Raw genomic sequence first — 16,456 nt, forward strand, 5'->3', positions numbered from 1 at the left:
TGCACATTACAGACACAACGTGACAATACTTTCCCTTTGTGTTAAGCTTCCAGCCACTAATCTCTTCACAAAGCAAATGAAATGACTAAACATGAACAAAAGAAGAGGTAAAATAAACTATAGATATTTAATTGAATAAGCATGTTTGTGTGGTTACAGTGATTACAGGCCTTATTATAATATTATGAGATGTACAAAAAAGACCTACCAACAGTCAAGATATAAAAGGGACGGTGCAGTATTTTCTGCAGAAACATACAGATGAACAGAAAGTGAAGTTGGTGCACACATGTTCATATGTTCATATCATGTTCATATAATACGAAAATATACTCAATTTTTATAAATGTCTAAAATCAGAATCAACAAAATACTTTTCGTATAAACATCATAATTTATAGTATAATTCTTGCTCAAATCTTCCGGTGTGGATATGCTTTGCAACATTAGCCTTTAATTAAAAGGTCTACAGAGGGAGATTCTCTCGCTGACACAGCAGTGTGGAGGTAGCTGGCTGTGCATGACTAACAGAGGGAGGACAGGATAAGTTGTTCAACATAAGCCAAGGTAACTCATTACATTAGAAACATTACTAACTTTACTTTTTGCATCAACCCTCAACAGCTACAGTGAACATCCTCTCTCTTGCTTCGAGTATCACAGCACATTCATCTCACTTTTACTCATTTCACACCAGGGGGTCAAGCGGTGAAACACAACTAAAGAAAGGAGGACATGTTAATATGGGGCAAATATAGGATTTTTAATCACATTTATTATTAAATGTATGCTCTAGGTCAACAGGAACCAGTGTATTTTGTAAGTGAAACAGTCAATGAAGAATAACAATTATTTGGTGTCTCATATAAGACACAACACATCAGTGTGCTGAAATTTGAGACTGCTGACAGTGCTCCTCATAGAAGGGGGGATGATCTCCTTCATACCTAATCTTGTAGATTCCTTGAATCAAATACCTGTGATTCAACCCAATACTCTGCCTTTGATCAACATTTTTTTGATGTAATAATAAGTGGATGTGAACTATTTGTATTAGATGATTTTGTTCTTTTTTCATAATTCAGTTTGAAAAAGAGTGGTTCCAACATCATCTTTAATGGTGAACAATGCACTAATTGTGGGCAAAATACAAGAAAGGACAAGCATTTTCAAACAACCTCTTCAGAGCTTTATGTTTTCCTCTTTGTAGTTCCATAATTGCTCAATAAAATGAATCACTGTAGGAATAAAACCATCAATGTATTTTTCACAATGTATAGAATTTATTTGGTCAATTTTGGGAAGAAAACATTATCATAGTATGTTTCACAAGAGGAGTGATAGTTTATAATAATATGTACAATTTTCTTTATTATTCATATTGGACATTTTGCCAGAAGAAAAATGCTTTACAAATAAGTAATAGATAATGGCAAACATATAGAACCATTTTTTATAATTTAGCTTTTTACATCAAAATAAAGGTAGAAGAATGGCGAGATGTTTGGGGTGATGGTGAGACCCTGGTGTTGGGAAGTAGCCGGTCCGTGGACTGTGGCGGCCTGATTCACAACACCAGCTGTCCCACCCCACCAAGCCAGCAGATGGCGCTGTGATGGTAATGGTGGTTCTCCATTGGGAGGGAGAGAAGTGGTTCCATCTCACTGCGTCCTCCCCGGGGTACAAAGTCAACTCGTCCTCTTCTTCTCTCTCCTAATCTTTGCTCCATCTGTGACAGATGTGGAGGGAGAACATGCAAATTGGAATCAGAGGAAACATTGGAGGTGCGAAGAGAGAAACTGAGACATGATGCAACTTCAGTCTGGGTTCTTCTTCATCATAAACCCAGACATAGGGGATTCTGGGAGACTCTGCTCCACCCCTCTACACCTGACAGGCATTAGACCACCCACAACCCCCTGCTTCAGCTCTGGTGCTTCTGCTCTCCAAAGCTCCAACAACATCCTCTATGCAAATTTTATAATCACACCGCAGCTACCAGGAACGTGTGTGTACATACAGTGAACGTGGATATAAGCTTTTACTTAGCATATGAAATGAGTTGGGATTAGAATGAGATAAAGAGCAGAGTGAAGAGCAGAGGGAGTGTTATGAGAGAGGTCACTCGTAATTTTGCTTCAATGAAGCACTTTAAATCTTCCCGACCGCTCTCACAGGCATTGGAATAGCACGCTGGGCTCAACTGAGTGATTAAACCACACCAGCAGTTTCACCAATTACTGACTACCTGAAATTAAAATGTGGTAGGATATCAGCAAGATGAAAAAAGATGCAAAAATCCAGAGCATTTATTTGTAGGAAAGGAAGAATCACCTCTCAGCCCTGTGATCCTAGAGCAGTCAGGTTGATTCAGATGATTAATAGATTTCAGTTTAGGAATTTAGCTTATCTGCATGTGGGGGTTTCAGTGTCCTGCTCTGGGACGGACCAATAGGTAGAGTAGTTAATGGCTGTGTTAATGGCTGAAGGAGCAGAAACTAAATATCTATAAAAAGTAAAAATCCAGAACCAACACCCGTTAAATGTTTCATCTTTGCCTTCATTCCTTGACAGGAGCAAACTTAACCATATGACCTGGATAATGTGATATGTAAGCTTCTCTGTAAAAGGTTACTTGGTGAAAAGCTCAGACGGAGAAGTAATAAGTGAAGAGATGAGCAGTAAAAGCTGCAGGATGTAAAGGAAGCAGTGCCTGTCATTACCAGACTTAATGTTATTGACCGTTATTGACAGAGACACGTGAAGCTGAGCTGAAATACACTACTGCTCTCTTAAAGCGTTTATTTCAGGAGCCAATCGCCTTACAATCGACTAGAACGTCAGGGAATTGTGTGTTTATGGAATCCTTTGTATGTTGCCTCTCTCTGTGTTTGGCGTCCAGGGCAGGCGTTCTTTCTCTCACACTTGTCTCCACATGTGTTGCTGTCCACTGAGAATCAGCTCTCTAGAGATAAAGTATGTTCGTTTAAAAAAAATCATGAATAATTCCAGATATTACAGTACAGTGGCCCCTTCTGCAGATAATTCAGGCATATGCACATCACCGTAATGAAAAAAAATTCATCTTGTGCAGCAAGATTGTGTAATTCACATTTGCATATATCGAAACAGGAACGCATCCACACCTTCTGTGATGATAAGTATTTGCATTTAATGTCTACCTTTCATGTTAATGGGTCTATAATGTGTGCAGTGTGTTTCCATCAAAATGAAAAGAGGGCGCGCGTTCACATGTTTAGCTGTGTTGTTAAGTGGAAAAGCTGCAATTAAATCTGATCTATCTAATTGGTCCTAGTGGAGACAAGAATAAATGCTAAAAACCTAACATGGATTTTATAGGATATTCTATAGTAGGAGTTAAAGGCAATTTAATGAATTGTTCAGACTCCATGTGAGATTAAATGTGAGCATGTGTGTCATGTAAGTAACCCTACATTTAGATGGTTGCTATGGTATTTGTCGCATTTTACTCACTGGAGCTACAAGAATCTATATTCCTTCTGCATTCACATCTGTTCCTTTGTCTTTCACCGGACCGGTGTGAAGCTGACGGGAACGCGAGCAGCAGCTGAATTCCTTTAAATAGCCCTGCCTGCCTCATCATATGGTTGCTATGGCAGCCAGCCCCTTGTTTCGAGATAACGTCCACATGCTCAGAGAGACCTCCTCCACCTGAACGCTATAGATCCACACCGTTGCAGGCGATGCAGCCACTTAACGGCACATATGAATAACGTTTTGCGTGTCTACATATCCACAGCGTGAGAAATCAATATTCTGAGCTATGCATTTGTTTGTGAGAATCAATCGGAAGCCTCTCTTCGTGGGTTATTCAAGGAAAACGCTTATTGAAAAAAAAAAAATGACAAGTGTGCGAAAGGATATGAAGGAGGGAAGAAGAAAAAAATGTTAAGAAGGCAGATGAGAAAAAAAATCCAATGTTGGTGGAAGAGGAGATGAAAAGTGAAACAGATGAGTGAACAGCTGGTGCCAGAAATTGGGTGATACAGACAGATATGAATAGTGAAATGAATGATCTGGAACATATTTGAGAGAATGAAGGACTTGAAAAATAGCTATTGATAGGAGAGTATAATAGTAGATGTCATCTTTTCAAAGACTCCTTTCTTTTCTTAATATCTCCTTCTTCTCCCCGTGCTCTTCTTCTTTCTCACCACCTCTCCCCCATCCCCTCCTCTCATTCCTGCGCTTCCCAGCCCCCATCCTTTGTCTGGCGTCCCGCTTGCCTCTCTCCAATTTTTACCCGAGCTCTCAATTAGTCATATGTTTAGCTGAGGGTCAAACGAGACGTTAACAGCACAGGACCGTCGGCAGCTGGTGAGTGCGCGGGCGGATCTACGCAGACGAACCTCTCGAGCTGACTTTGTCCTGAATCTGTCCCCTAAGTGCACTCAGATAACTAATGTGAAGCTCAAAGGTGTGAAATCAATTACAGGGAGAGAGGTGGACTTTTAGGGTATCAGCAGGTTTTACAAAGCAGAACGTAAAGAGCTTTTTAATGCAACATAGAACAGAATTCAAGATCAATTTAACAACTCAAATATTCAACACAAATCTGTCAAAACTGGGTTTTTCTGACTTGGAAAAGATCAAATGTAAAAAGAAGAAGTTATAACAAAGTACCTTATTAATCTATGTTGACAGGTATAAAGCATTGATCTCCACATGTGAAAACATATTTAACTAAAGAATATTACACAGGCAGAACTACATTTGAGTAAAAATTTACAAATGTGACCTTTATATCATTTTTATTTTATAGATTTCAAATTATAACATTAATTCACTTAAAATGTTGATATTTAATCAAGTCAATATGGTAGAAACGTGCTTGAAAAACAAAAAGATAAACAAAATTAAAAAAACTAAATTGTGGATTGAAAGTAATGCATGGCTCTTTATTACTGGGATAAGAGGCCTTAAATTGAGTTAGTCAAATGATTTATAGAAGATATATTCATTGTTTTAATGCATCCAAAAACTGTTAAAAAAAAATACATTGTTAAATATTCAAATATTTTTATATAGATGTCACATACAAACTCAACAGTGTGCAGCCAGATGCGTTTCTTTACTTACCTTTTTTTTATCTGAATCTAAATCTTTATGAGATGAGTTTCAACAGTCCTCACAAACATCCGCTTTGCCTTTTTTCCAGCCTAAAAGGGAAACAAATCAATAAAGGGCGGTCATGAAAATAACCCATGTGCAGCTGTTTATTTTTTTAATTATTTCCATGGAGTGGAAAAAAAGGATCTCGCAGACGATGAGAAGTCAAAGAGAAGTCGATAAAGATTGCGCCCTCAATTTCCACTTAAAACACACAGGCAGGCTGATTGCATTTGAGAGAGTTGGCCGCGCCTCAGCATCTCCTAATGCATCTGTAAATTGAGTTGGAAAATGACAACGTCTGTTGTCTGCACTTGGGATGAAAGCCAGGGAGGCAAAAAGCTTTGCTGTGGAGAACCATCCTCCCCATGTCTATGCTGTACCCACACCATTAAGCAGCAGACCTCCACTTGTGTCAAACACTATTGTCTTTAATTCCGTTCCATCTCATGCTGAGAGAGACGGAAACTTTGAATACTAATGTTTCTACTTTTCTAAATGCTGTGCCGCCGGTTTTTTCTATTTCTCAATCTTTGAATCCGATGACAAATATCTGCGTTAATAAAAATGAACAGTCTACTGAATTACACATTATTTGTTGGGATTTAATATGGTCTTAAGCAGCACAGTGGGAGGCTGTGAGGTGTTAGTGCGAGTATAAATAGACGTGACTCTGTGTTTTGTGTCCATTATTAAGGAGCTGTGGTGGTCAGCTCTGAGAGCAGCAGTGATAAGGATGATCGTTGAGCATTTGCCAAGCATCCATTTCCTCTTTACTCTAGTCTAAAAGGCCCTGTGCCAAACACAGGTACGTACACACACACACACACACACACACACACACACACACACACACACACACACACACACACACACACACACACACACACACACACACACACACACACACACACACACACACACACACACACACACACACACACACACACACACACACACACACACTCCTCATGTTCCCTTTACTCGAAGATGAACGTAACCATCTTTCTAATCAAATAAAAACAGGCCTTTCTATCTTAATCTCTTTCATTATCTTATTTTTAAATTGTCATTAGCACAGAAGCTCTTTTAAATACCATCCAGTATGGGCCTCGGGTATCTGATGATGATTATCCTCTGCAGTATAAAATAACACAAATAGAAAGCCATTTAACAAGATCATATTCTGTACTTTCCTAAAATAAACCTATTGTATTTTGCTGACTGTTACAGTATTGTTTATTTTTAAAGGGAAAAACCTTTAGTTCTACATCGATCCCTGTTCCACTGTGTTTATAGGCGTTGAACTAATGGCTCCATTATATCCATATTGGAACAGTTGACAGTTGAATGTGAGATAAAGAGAGAGAGATGCATTATAAACTAAATCAATAGTAAATATCAGAGGTATGTCACATTCACTTACACAACGTCTCTCTCTCGCACACGCACATCTATGAATGCACATCCACAGGCGCACCCTATAGGAGCGCGGGGTCTATTGCATGTATAGTGTCTTCCCTCATCACCATTCGTCTCCTCACCACTTGACGTGAATGGTGTGGCCGCACTTGCCTGATACGCATTAATGGCAGAGATTTTTTTTTTTTTTGCGTAAAAGCCCGACCCTCAGCTGTCACGTTCTAGACTTGGTTCCCCGCACATTTGAACAGACACTCCGTCTCTGTCCCTCGCACATGAGCACACAAGCCGCACACCCACACAGTTGTGATAAGGCCCGAGCGCTGGTAGTCATTTAGTTCAGCTTTGTCTTTTTACAGCGTCTCCCCAGTGAACTGCAGAAAACGCTTGCACTCGCAGTATTTGAATTATTAGCAAAACGGCAAAGCTTTAACTTAATCCAGTGATGTTTATAATCTGAGCTGTGCGGTGTGTGTGTGTGTGGTGCCTAATAAGAATAGAAGAAAAAGTGGGTACACACACATGAGAATGCTGCTTATCTCAGTACAAACGTGTGTGTGTGTGTGTGTGTGTGTGTGTGTGTACCCACCTCTGAAAGCTCTGATGTCCTACATCCGAATTGTGTCAAAAGGGAATTGATTTGAAACTTATGACCACAGAGGAGTCATTGCTCTTTCTGTCAGAGCGTAAAGAGATATGAGCATAAATCATACAAACAGAAAAAATTCCCATCACTCAACATCTAATCCAACATTACATTGAAACACTGGTTTTTGTGCCACAGTAAAACCGCTGCATATCTCTTGACTCGTTCTATCGCCTGTTATAAATCAGGCAGAGTAACAGTGTTTTATAGGCGCTTGGATGCCCCCACCATCACCACCTCATGTAAGTATATTATTTGAATGTCTGGCCTTTGGTTTAAGTGCATACCTATAAATTTACAAGTCCCTGCCTGATGCTTGCGGATGATTCTGGCACAGAGGCATGCCAAAGGAGCACTAACCCTGATGACTCCTGGAGGTTGCCAGTTCTGGGCAGGGCAAGGCAAGGCAGGGGACGGCCTGGCCTGTTGGCTGGATGGATGGATGAGTAGACGGAGCTGGATAGCTGGCTGGGTGGCTGACTGGGTGCTGGGCTGGCGAGGCAGAGAGCTGTAAAGAAACAACAAGGTCAGCTCTTTGTCAGAACACATTCAGCGCTGTAATGCTGGTCAGTGAAAATGTTCTGAAGATAGTGGATGTGAAGCTGAAAGGACTACGGCAATTCCCAGCACCGCCGCTACCTTAAGCTTAATGAAAACTCTTCTTTTATAAATATAGGCATCAGGAACCATAATCATCAACTGATACTGAGGTGGTTTGACATAATGTCTCCTACAGTCTAGGTATATTGAGGCTGGTAATCATGGATTAGCAGAGATCTCCAGTGAGCGCAGACTTCCCCTGACACAAGGCAGTCAGTAAAAAAAGCAAAAAGCAGGATTACTCTCACATAGACTTAGTACAAACACACAGGCAGAACACACGCGTATACGAACAGGCGCACACACACAGACATGCGCAGATATATACATGCACACACCTCAGACCTACACACTCTTGTCGGCCATCACAGACAGCGTGCCGGCTCGGCAGCCATTTTGCAGGGCTGCTCTGGAATGTTCAATTAGGGTAATTGTTGCTTACGCTGTCATTTCTCAGCGTTACAGACATCATATATGCAAAAAGGTACCATCTAAAGTACTGTGTGGCATTACACCTCAGTTTGTCCCAATTATGGGTGTCCTTAAATTGTGTGGGTCTTCGATGTCTTTCGAGGCCGCACGGTGTCAACCAGGACATATATGACGGCCAGCGATGTCAGTTATTGTGCAGCCATGTGTGAGCGCCACATGACATGAATGCATGTACGCTGCATGGCTTGTTGCAACGTATGTGGCCAGGGGGGCGACAAGCCCTACAGCTCATCAGTGCTCACATATGGAGGAGGGGATGAGTGTGTGCATGTGGAAGAGAGGAGAGGAAATGGGAAGGGAGAGAAATGGAATAAAATGGAAGAGGAGGGAGAGAGGGGCACGAAAAGAGAAATGTACAGCTTGTTCTCGTCGACACCATTTTTGCTCAGAGACTATGCAGTTTGGTCACTGTTAATGCAGTTTCAGTGAAGCTGGGGGCTGAGAATATAGATTGCTTTGTCCTCACGAAATTGAACAATTACAGAATAGATTCATAAATGAACAGCCCACCACCTGTCACGCATCATATGCTTTTTTATAATACTATATATTTCTGCCTTAAAACAAGGGGTGACTGCCTTGTTCACATATTTAGGTTTATTTCCAGGTTATTGCACGATGAACGGCCCTGTGTCACTGCTGGCGACTGCATGATCTGTGCACTTTCATGTCCAGAGTTCGAGTCCGGCTCTCCACCCCGTAACTTTGCAAACCTCGCCCACATGGTTCTGACCAATAAATGTTCGACAAACGATCAGAAAAAGGATGAAATCAGTCAGTTCTTACATAAGAGATATTTTTGGCCAAAGGAAACTTGTCTTTCTAAAAGCGGAATATTGTCTTCTGTGAATCCAGAATAACGTAACAGAAGATTATACCTTCTCACACAGCATCTGTTCAACCCCAAAAGAATCTTTCACTAGTCCTTAAATGCTACAAATTACTCTAGACTGCACCCTCTCTACACAGATCTGCAATCACATGAGCAGGATTTAACAAAGGCCACATAAAGATGAGAGCACGTCTATTAGAGCCATTGACACAAAGAAGGAATTGATAATGTAGCGTCATATGGACGAGGATGAACCCATCGACAGCCTTGTGAGACGGAGGCTGAATGAGGCTTAGCTGGTGCTGCATGACGGCGGAGGGTCGGGCTGGGTTGACGACCAGCTGTCAAATGGGACAAGTTGAATAAGGGCGTCAGAGGGGGGGGCGAAGACGGAGAACATAGCGGCGCAATGCGCACATGTGATCTCCTAGACACGAATGCCACCTTACAGGACAACCTCAAACATGACGATCACACACACGGTAAGCACATGCTTACGGAGGACCCCTTCATATACTACTCAACATACAAACCCTCCCCCAACCCCCCCACCCACATACACACTCACTAAGAATATGACACGAGACTGCATATATGATCTGCCGCCCTTTGTCTGGGTTTATCGGTCAGCAGTGGCCAGCAGCTCGACACATAAAGCTCCTGCTCTCCTTTTTTTTCTCTCCATCTCTCACACGCACACACACACGCACACAGACACTCACACACGCACACAGACACTCACACACACTCACACACACATGCAACATGCACACCGGCAGTCATGTGCATGGCAGATGACCCTTCCTCACACACGTGTTTTAACTTCATTCTCTATGGTATGTCTATCACACATTACAGTAGTGTCATGACCGCCAACCAACCCCCCCTCCCCCCCCCTTCCTCTCAGCCTCCGTGTCCTCAGAAGGCACCCCCACCCCCGCCACCACCCCAACCCCCACCCACCGGGTGATCATCTGGTGTGACCGTGTCCTCCTATCACCGTGAGTCAGGAGTGTTCGACAGCGCTGGGTGGTAAGGTGGTGGTGGTGTTGGGGGGGATCGAGGTGGGGGTGAAGGGGGGGCACCCTGTTTGACTTCATTTTATTTTTCCCCGATCATATTATCACTGGGAGAGAGAACTTTCCCACCCATCAGCCCGAGGTATGAGTGGTGCTACAGCGCCAGACAGAGGGGACCCTTTGTCTCCCACCAGCACCGCACTGGGAGGGACGGCATATGTACACACACACACACACGCATATACTGTACATACTGGCATGGTTATGAACCTATACACTCACACACACACACACACACGCACACACACACACTCTCTCTCTGACAGCAACTACACACACGCTCACACACTACACTGCCACATTACCAGTGTAGAGGTGAAACACAGGATGTAAAAGTGACAGTACTCACATCCTGACGCACATCTGTGGCTTCACACCTGTATATGTAAATCTACTTAATATACATCCCTGTGGGAAAGCAATGTGGACTCACTTCATTGTGCGTATCTACAACATGTGGGTCAGAGTGCCTGTTAGTGAGAGTGTGTGCATGTCCTCAGACTCACCTGGCAGCACCCCTGGCGCTGGTTGTCGTGGTAATGCAGCCTCAACTGGGGTTGCAGAGCTGTGACACCTGATGTCCCTCCTCCCTCTCACTCTCACTGTCACTGCTGTAGTTATAGGATCAGTAGCTACACCCTAGCACTGACAGAAGAGGGGGAGATGGAGAGGAGGGGTTCTTATCGAGCCTGGTGGATCGTACCACCAGCCCTGGTGAGACTGGGGGATGCCAGGGGCAGAGCTGGCAGGGTCGATGCTGATAACGCTCCATCAAACGGCCTCTGAACCACCCCGCTGTCTGCACTGAGTTGGTCTGTCCCTGCTCCCACTGCTCTGATTGGACGACGTTCTTCCTCCTTCATCAAAATGTAAAATTCCAAGACAGAGAGAGTAGTGCAGCATTTGTGTGTGTGTGTGTGTGTGTGTGTGTGTATGTGTGTGTGTGTGTGTGTGTGTGTGCGTGCATGAAGATAGTGTGTGTCTAAGAGAAAGACAGACAATGCAAGAAAAAAATGCATGCAGACTAATATGACTGTATGCATGAATATAAGTGTGGGTGCATGTGTTTGTTTGTTTGAGCGTTCATGTAAATGTGTGTGTTTGTGCCTTTGTGTCGGGGAGACGATATACAGGATGCCATTGTCTGTGTGGGCGTGTGATAGAGGAAGAGGTAGTCGAGGGAGAGACACAGGACAAAGAGAGCAAGAGACAGGAAGACATGGGGTGTGTGTGTGTCTGTGTGTGTGTGTGTCTTCGTGTGATGGAGGGAGAGAAAAAGAGAGCAGTGTGTACGGCCTGAGAGCTGTCATCATTAGTCTCTCCGCAGCGGATGGTGTTGGGCTGCAAAGGGGCTTGTCCATCAGTTACTGTCACAACATGTCACATTGAACGGACACGCACCCACACAAACACACACGTACACAAACACACACACACTTTCCCAGAGGAGATTGTGTCAAGATGGGGGCCTGGTTGCTCTGACAAGCTGATCCAACCCCTGACAACCTTTCACCCTGCTCCTCCGACTCCTCACCAACGGAGTCACACACAGGATCAATCCCCCCCCGATTTGTCGGCCTTTCCATGAACTGAAACATTTGGCAAAAAAAAAGGGCAGGTAGCATAAGACAACGTGCATTAGGGAGCATGGCACCCAGGAAGGCAGTGAAAAGGGCAAGAGAGTGGCAAGAGGCAGATGGCAGCGAGCGCTCAGTTCTCTCCTGAGTACTAACCGGTGAAATACTGCTGACTCACTGCGCTCGAGGCAGGCCCGAAAACACACTGATCAACGCTAAAAACCCAGATCATTCACCCAAAGCTATTTAAATTACTAATAAATGTCAGTGTCGTGGTGAGAGAAAAAACACCGCGTTTGGTTCCCGTCCACTTGATCCCCTTGTAGTTCGCTGCAGTGGCGAGTTTTATGCTCACATAGTTAAAAAAAAAAAGAGACCTTCCCTTTTTTCCTGGCTTTTCTCTCTCTTTCTCTCTCCTGCTGCCGATTTAATTACCTTCTATATTTATCAGAGCTCAAGATGCTATTTTGGTTTCGAGACTCTTGTCACTGATATCGGGAGGCTACATTATTCAGAGCGAGAACACCGGGGGCCGTCAGACACAGAACAAGAGTGCTGTTGTTAACCCTACGGAGGAGGACGAAGGAACACACCTACAGTACAATAAAGCAGATCGCATCTCTTGTGTTGTGTGACATCTTTATTCTGCGGAGCCGTGATCCGGTTCAAACTGTGTAAACAGCAGCGGCGGTCTGAGGTGTGGTCCGCCTTTCTCCGTGTCTCCATTTTCTGTGCTTCATCTCAAATCTCAGCTCCAGAGCATCAAGACCGTATCACACACAAACACACAGACAAGCAGGTTACCACAAACACACAAATGCAGAGGTGCGTGTATGCTTGTGCACGGCATGCACATGCACACACACCCGCTCCCACACCCACACACAAAGTGACACACACAGTCGGTATAGATTGGTGTCTTCCATATTTGGTTGTGATTTATGATTGCTCTACAGTAGAGGCCACAGTCATCTAGGAGATGATGGCCATATTGATCTGATAAACAGTTTCATTTACTGCCAAAGCCCGCCATTCATGCTCACACTTACACACACTCTGTGCACATTCGCACACACACGCACACAGCAAAGACACATAGATTCACAGCAGGAATAACCCAGCTTTCTGCCTCATCAATTCCCCACCTCCTCCACGTCTGCTTTTCTGTTTCTCTGCTCTTTCTCTTCTCCTCCCCCCCAGGCCACCTCGCCCTCTCCTCTGCTCCCAACACGCGTTAACCCGTTCCTCTGCCCTCGTTCTCGCTCTTTCCACCAACATCCTCTGCCAATCACCCGGTTCTCCACCAATAATCTTCTCCCCCCGCAGAACCACGGCCTCTTTGTTTCTCTGTTAAGCTCCGCGCGGCCTCATGCTAACATTATATCTTAGTTTGCCAATATTTCCTGGCAAGTGTCAGACAGCAACATGCTGGAGGTGACTCAGTTCATCGTTACACAGGATTTTGAATCATATCATATCATGTTTTGTTTAAAAGACATCTTAAGGCACAGATATGTATTTTTTTTATATCTATATCAGAACGGTGAAAGACTGGCAGCATGGTCACAGTAATTATTCCTCCTCTTCATTATCTCTGAGATGTGATACCTACATTAGTGATTATATCATGTCGGAGATCGGGGACAACATCAACAGCAATAGTTAAGCAGAAGCTTATGTGATGCTTCAGCTGTTAGTTGAATCGTGTTTATTCATTGGTCATGTGTACGTCCTGGCAACTGACAAACTCAGCAAAGACACAGGCAGCAAGAAAACGCTTTTCTTGGAAAAACCAAGAGGATATTTTGCTCTAACAAAACAGAAACTTTGGGAAATACCCACTTGATTTGACAAACCCAAACGGCTGTGGCCTCTCATTAGCTCCAGCTACACTTTAAAATGTTATTTTGCAGAGAAGGATGACTATGGATTTTATAGATAAAGCTGCAAAGGAATCGCTTCACAACCAACAAGGACAGAGCAGTTGATTAGTGAGCGAAATCTTTTGTAACATTGATACAGACATCGGAAGATACCAAAATTGACTTGAAAAAACCTTGTCAATGGGGACGATTTTCGAGTTTCCAAATACCCACACAGTTGCGACAATAAACGAGTCTGTATGATGTCTACATATTAAAGCTCTGTATGTTCCACAGTATTTTAGTGTTGGTATAAGCCGTCCCCTCCCCCAAAACCTTTCTGTCCTTTCTAATGAAGTGACAGGAGGATTGTCTGTCTTTTGCAGGACAACACAAAAACTACAAAAGTGATTTTCTTGAAACTTGGTAAAAGGGTGGAGTATGGGCCAAGGAAGTAGCCATTGATTAAAGGAATGGATTCGATAAAGGGGGCAGATCCGGGATTTTTATTCCCCTTTTTTTTTACATTACAAGAGGGAACATTTTTTTACATTTCTGTAATTTTCTCAACAAATAATGTAGAGATCTTTATGAAGAATTTATATAATATTGTTATATTAATAACAAATTTGCATATACATATTTTGAGTGGTAATATCTATCACCAAGCGATATTGTGAACAGGTTACAGAAAATCTCTGTGCACATAATGTTTCTGATCTCAATACATTACATGTATATGCATGCTCCCAAGTGCCCTTCAAGAATTCTTTTGTAAATGCACATTTTATTCTATGATGTATTTTTACTATTATTGTCTTTTATTGTTTATTTAACTACTTTATTTTTGCTACTATGTTAGCTAGTTAGATTATACTACATCCTGAATCTTGAAATGTGCCCCATTATCCTCATTTCTTCATATTTATCATTATATTTAGCTATGATAGGTGCCATGAAGTAAGTGTAGCTACAGCCAAGGGCTTGAGATTTGCTTCATAACGCCTCCAGTCGGGGCTGCAGTGTTGCAACATAGTGCCCCACCACGGCAGCCCAAGAGTCATTATAGCAAAATTGTGATCTGTCACCCCTTGGCAGTTTATAACCACAGTCAGTAGCTTGGCCGCTGCATGTGTTAAATATTTCACACAGTCTGTCAGGGTTGTCCACACAGCAATGATGGACCACAGGTTTTATTTCATTAGTCCATTCCATTATTAGTTTTTATTTTTTTCATACTAACGTCAGGGATTAAGAAGGACCAATGTTTTCCAGTTTGACTACTGTTTAATTGGTGTGATGGGTCAAACTGCCCTAATTAGCCCCACTGCTAACTCTAAAATAAGTAAGAGAGTTTCAGTGTCTCATGATGCTCTGAATGTTCAGTGAAAGGCTCCGCTGCTATGACAAGAATAACACTCAGAAATTGTGTATGAAAAGGTTCTATGTAAAGATATATTGAATATACATTTCTTTTATTGTTGAACCCATATGATGAGAGCATATTTTCTGTGTCATTAGTGAGTAAACAGATAATGCTAGAGAAGTGGAATGGGGAAAAACACACCAGTGCACAACATATTCACACACAAACACACACGCGCACACAAGAAGGCTTTCAGTTTCTAAATCAATCCCACATCCGTAGCTAATGTAGTGCTGGGCCCTCTTCAGGAAGCATTAGGCCTATTAGTCAAAGTGCGTACGCATTCCTGTATGTGTCTGTGTGTTTATGTGTGTGTTTGTGTGTGTCTGAGTGTGTGTAGAAGCCGCACACTCAGCAGTAGCCGATCTCAGTGGATCCTGTGGGGTCAGCAGGTGCAACAGGGAATGAGGGACCATCTTATTGTGTGTGTGTTTGTGTGTGAGTGTGTGCGTGTGTGCGTGTGTGTGTGTGTGTGTGTGTGTGTGTGTGTGGGTGTGTCCGTCCCTCCCCTCGATATCCTCTGGGCTCTTTATCGCTCTAAAATTATCCTCCATTTACTGGAAGACACTGGACAGACAGACAGAGGAAAAGAGAAATATGGACACTCTAGTTTGAATGTCTTCCTGGATCACTTATGGGAGCAGAACTAAGAGACAAACAGACTTTTTGCTTCGCCAAATAACATAATGTAGTGAGTGAGGATAAGCTAGGAAGTCTACATTAGAGTTAAGCTACAGCTGTGAAGCACCTAGCTAGCACCTATGCTACATAAGCTACATCCATATGAGCGTTTTGGCTCCATATCAGTTTTAATCCCTGTCCATACTAACACCCCGGAAAAGTTCATCATGTGCCCACTCACGTTCACTGGCATCATGTGCCAGTGTAATCAGAAAAGCATTTGGTTGTTAGTTGCACAATGAAATAAAAGCTTGTCTCCTACACATGTAAGCAGTTGTATCATTGTTTCCAAACATCTCAGTTTCTTCCTGTCTACACTAAAATGCGGCCCAAGAGATACAACATGGAGAACCACATGAAACTGACTGATTTTTTATATTTATATTTTTATATATTTTTTTTTTTTTTTTTAAGAAGTCTTTCCTAAAAAAGCCATCCTTATGCCATCTTCCCACTACGACCCCCCCACTGAATTTCAAATTAATTTATACAAGTAAATAAATTCCAAAGCAGTTTTTTACTAAGTCACGTGACATTTCAAAATAGGTTGTGATGGATGTAAACCCACTTATGTAATTACATGCATAGCAAACTCTCACTCTATATACCAAAGCAAAATAATGACTATAAACACAATTACACGCACACACAACAAGGCCTGATCATGTACAATACACGTGTCCTGACA

Source organism: Hippoglossus hippoglossus, chromosome 11 (assembly GCF_009819705.1).
Source record: "Hippoglossus hippoglossus isolate fHipHip1 chromosome 11, fHipHip1.pri, whole genome shotgun sequence".
Classification (NCBI taxonomy): domain Eukaryota; kingdom Metazoa; phylum Chordata; class Actinopteri; order Pleuronectiformes; family Pleuronectidae; genus Hippoglossus; species Hippoglossus hippoglossus.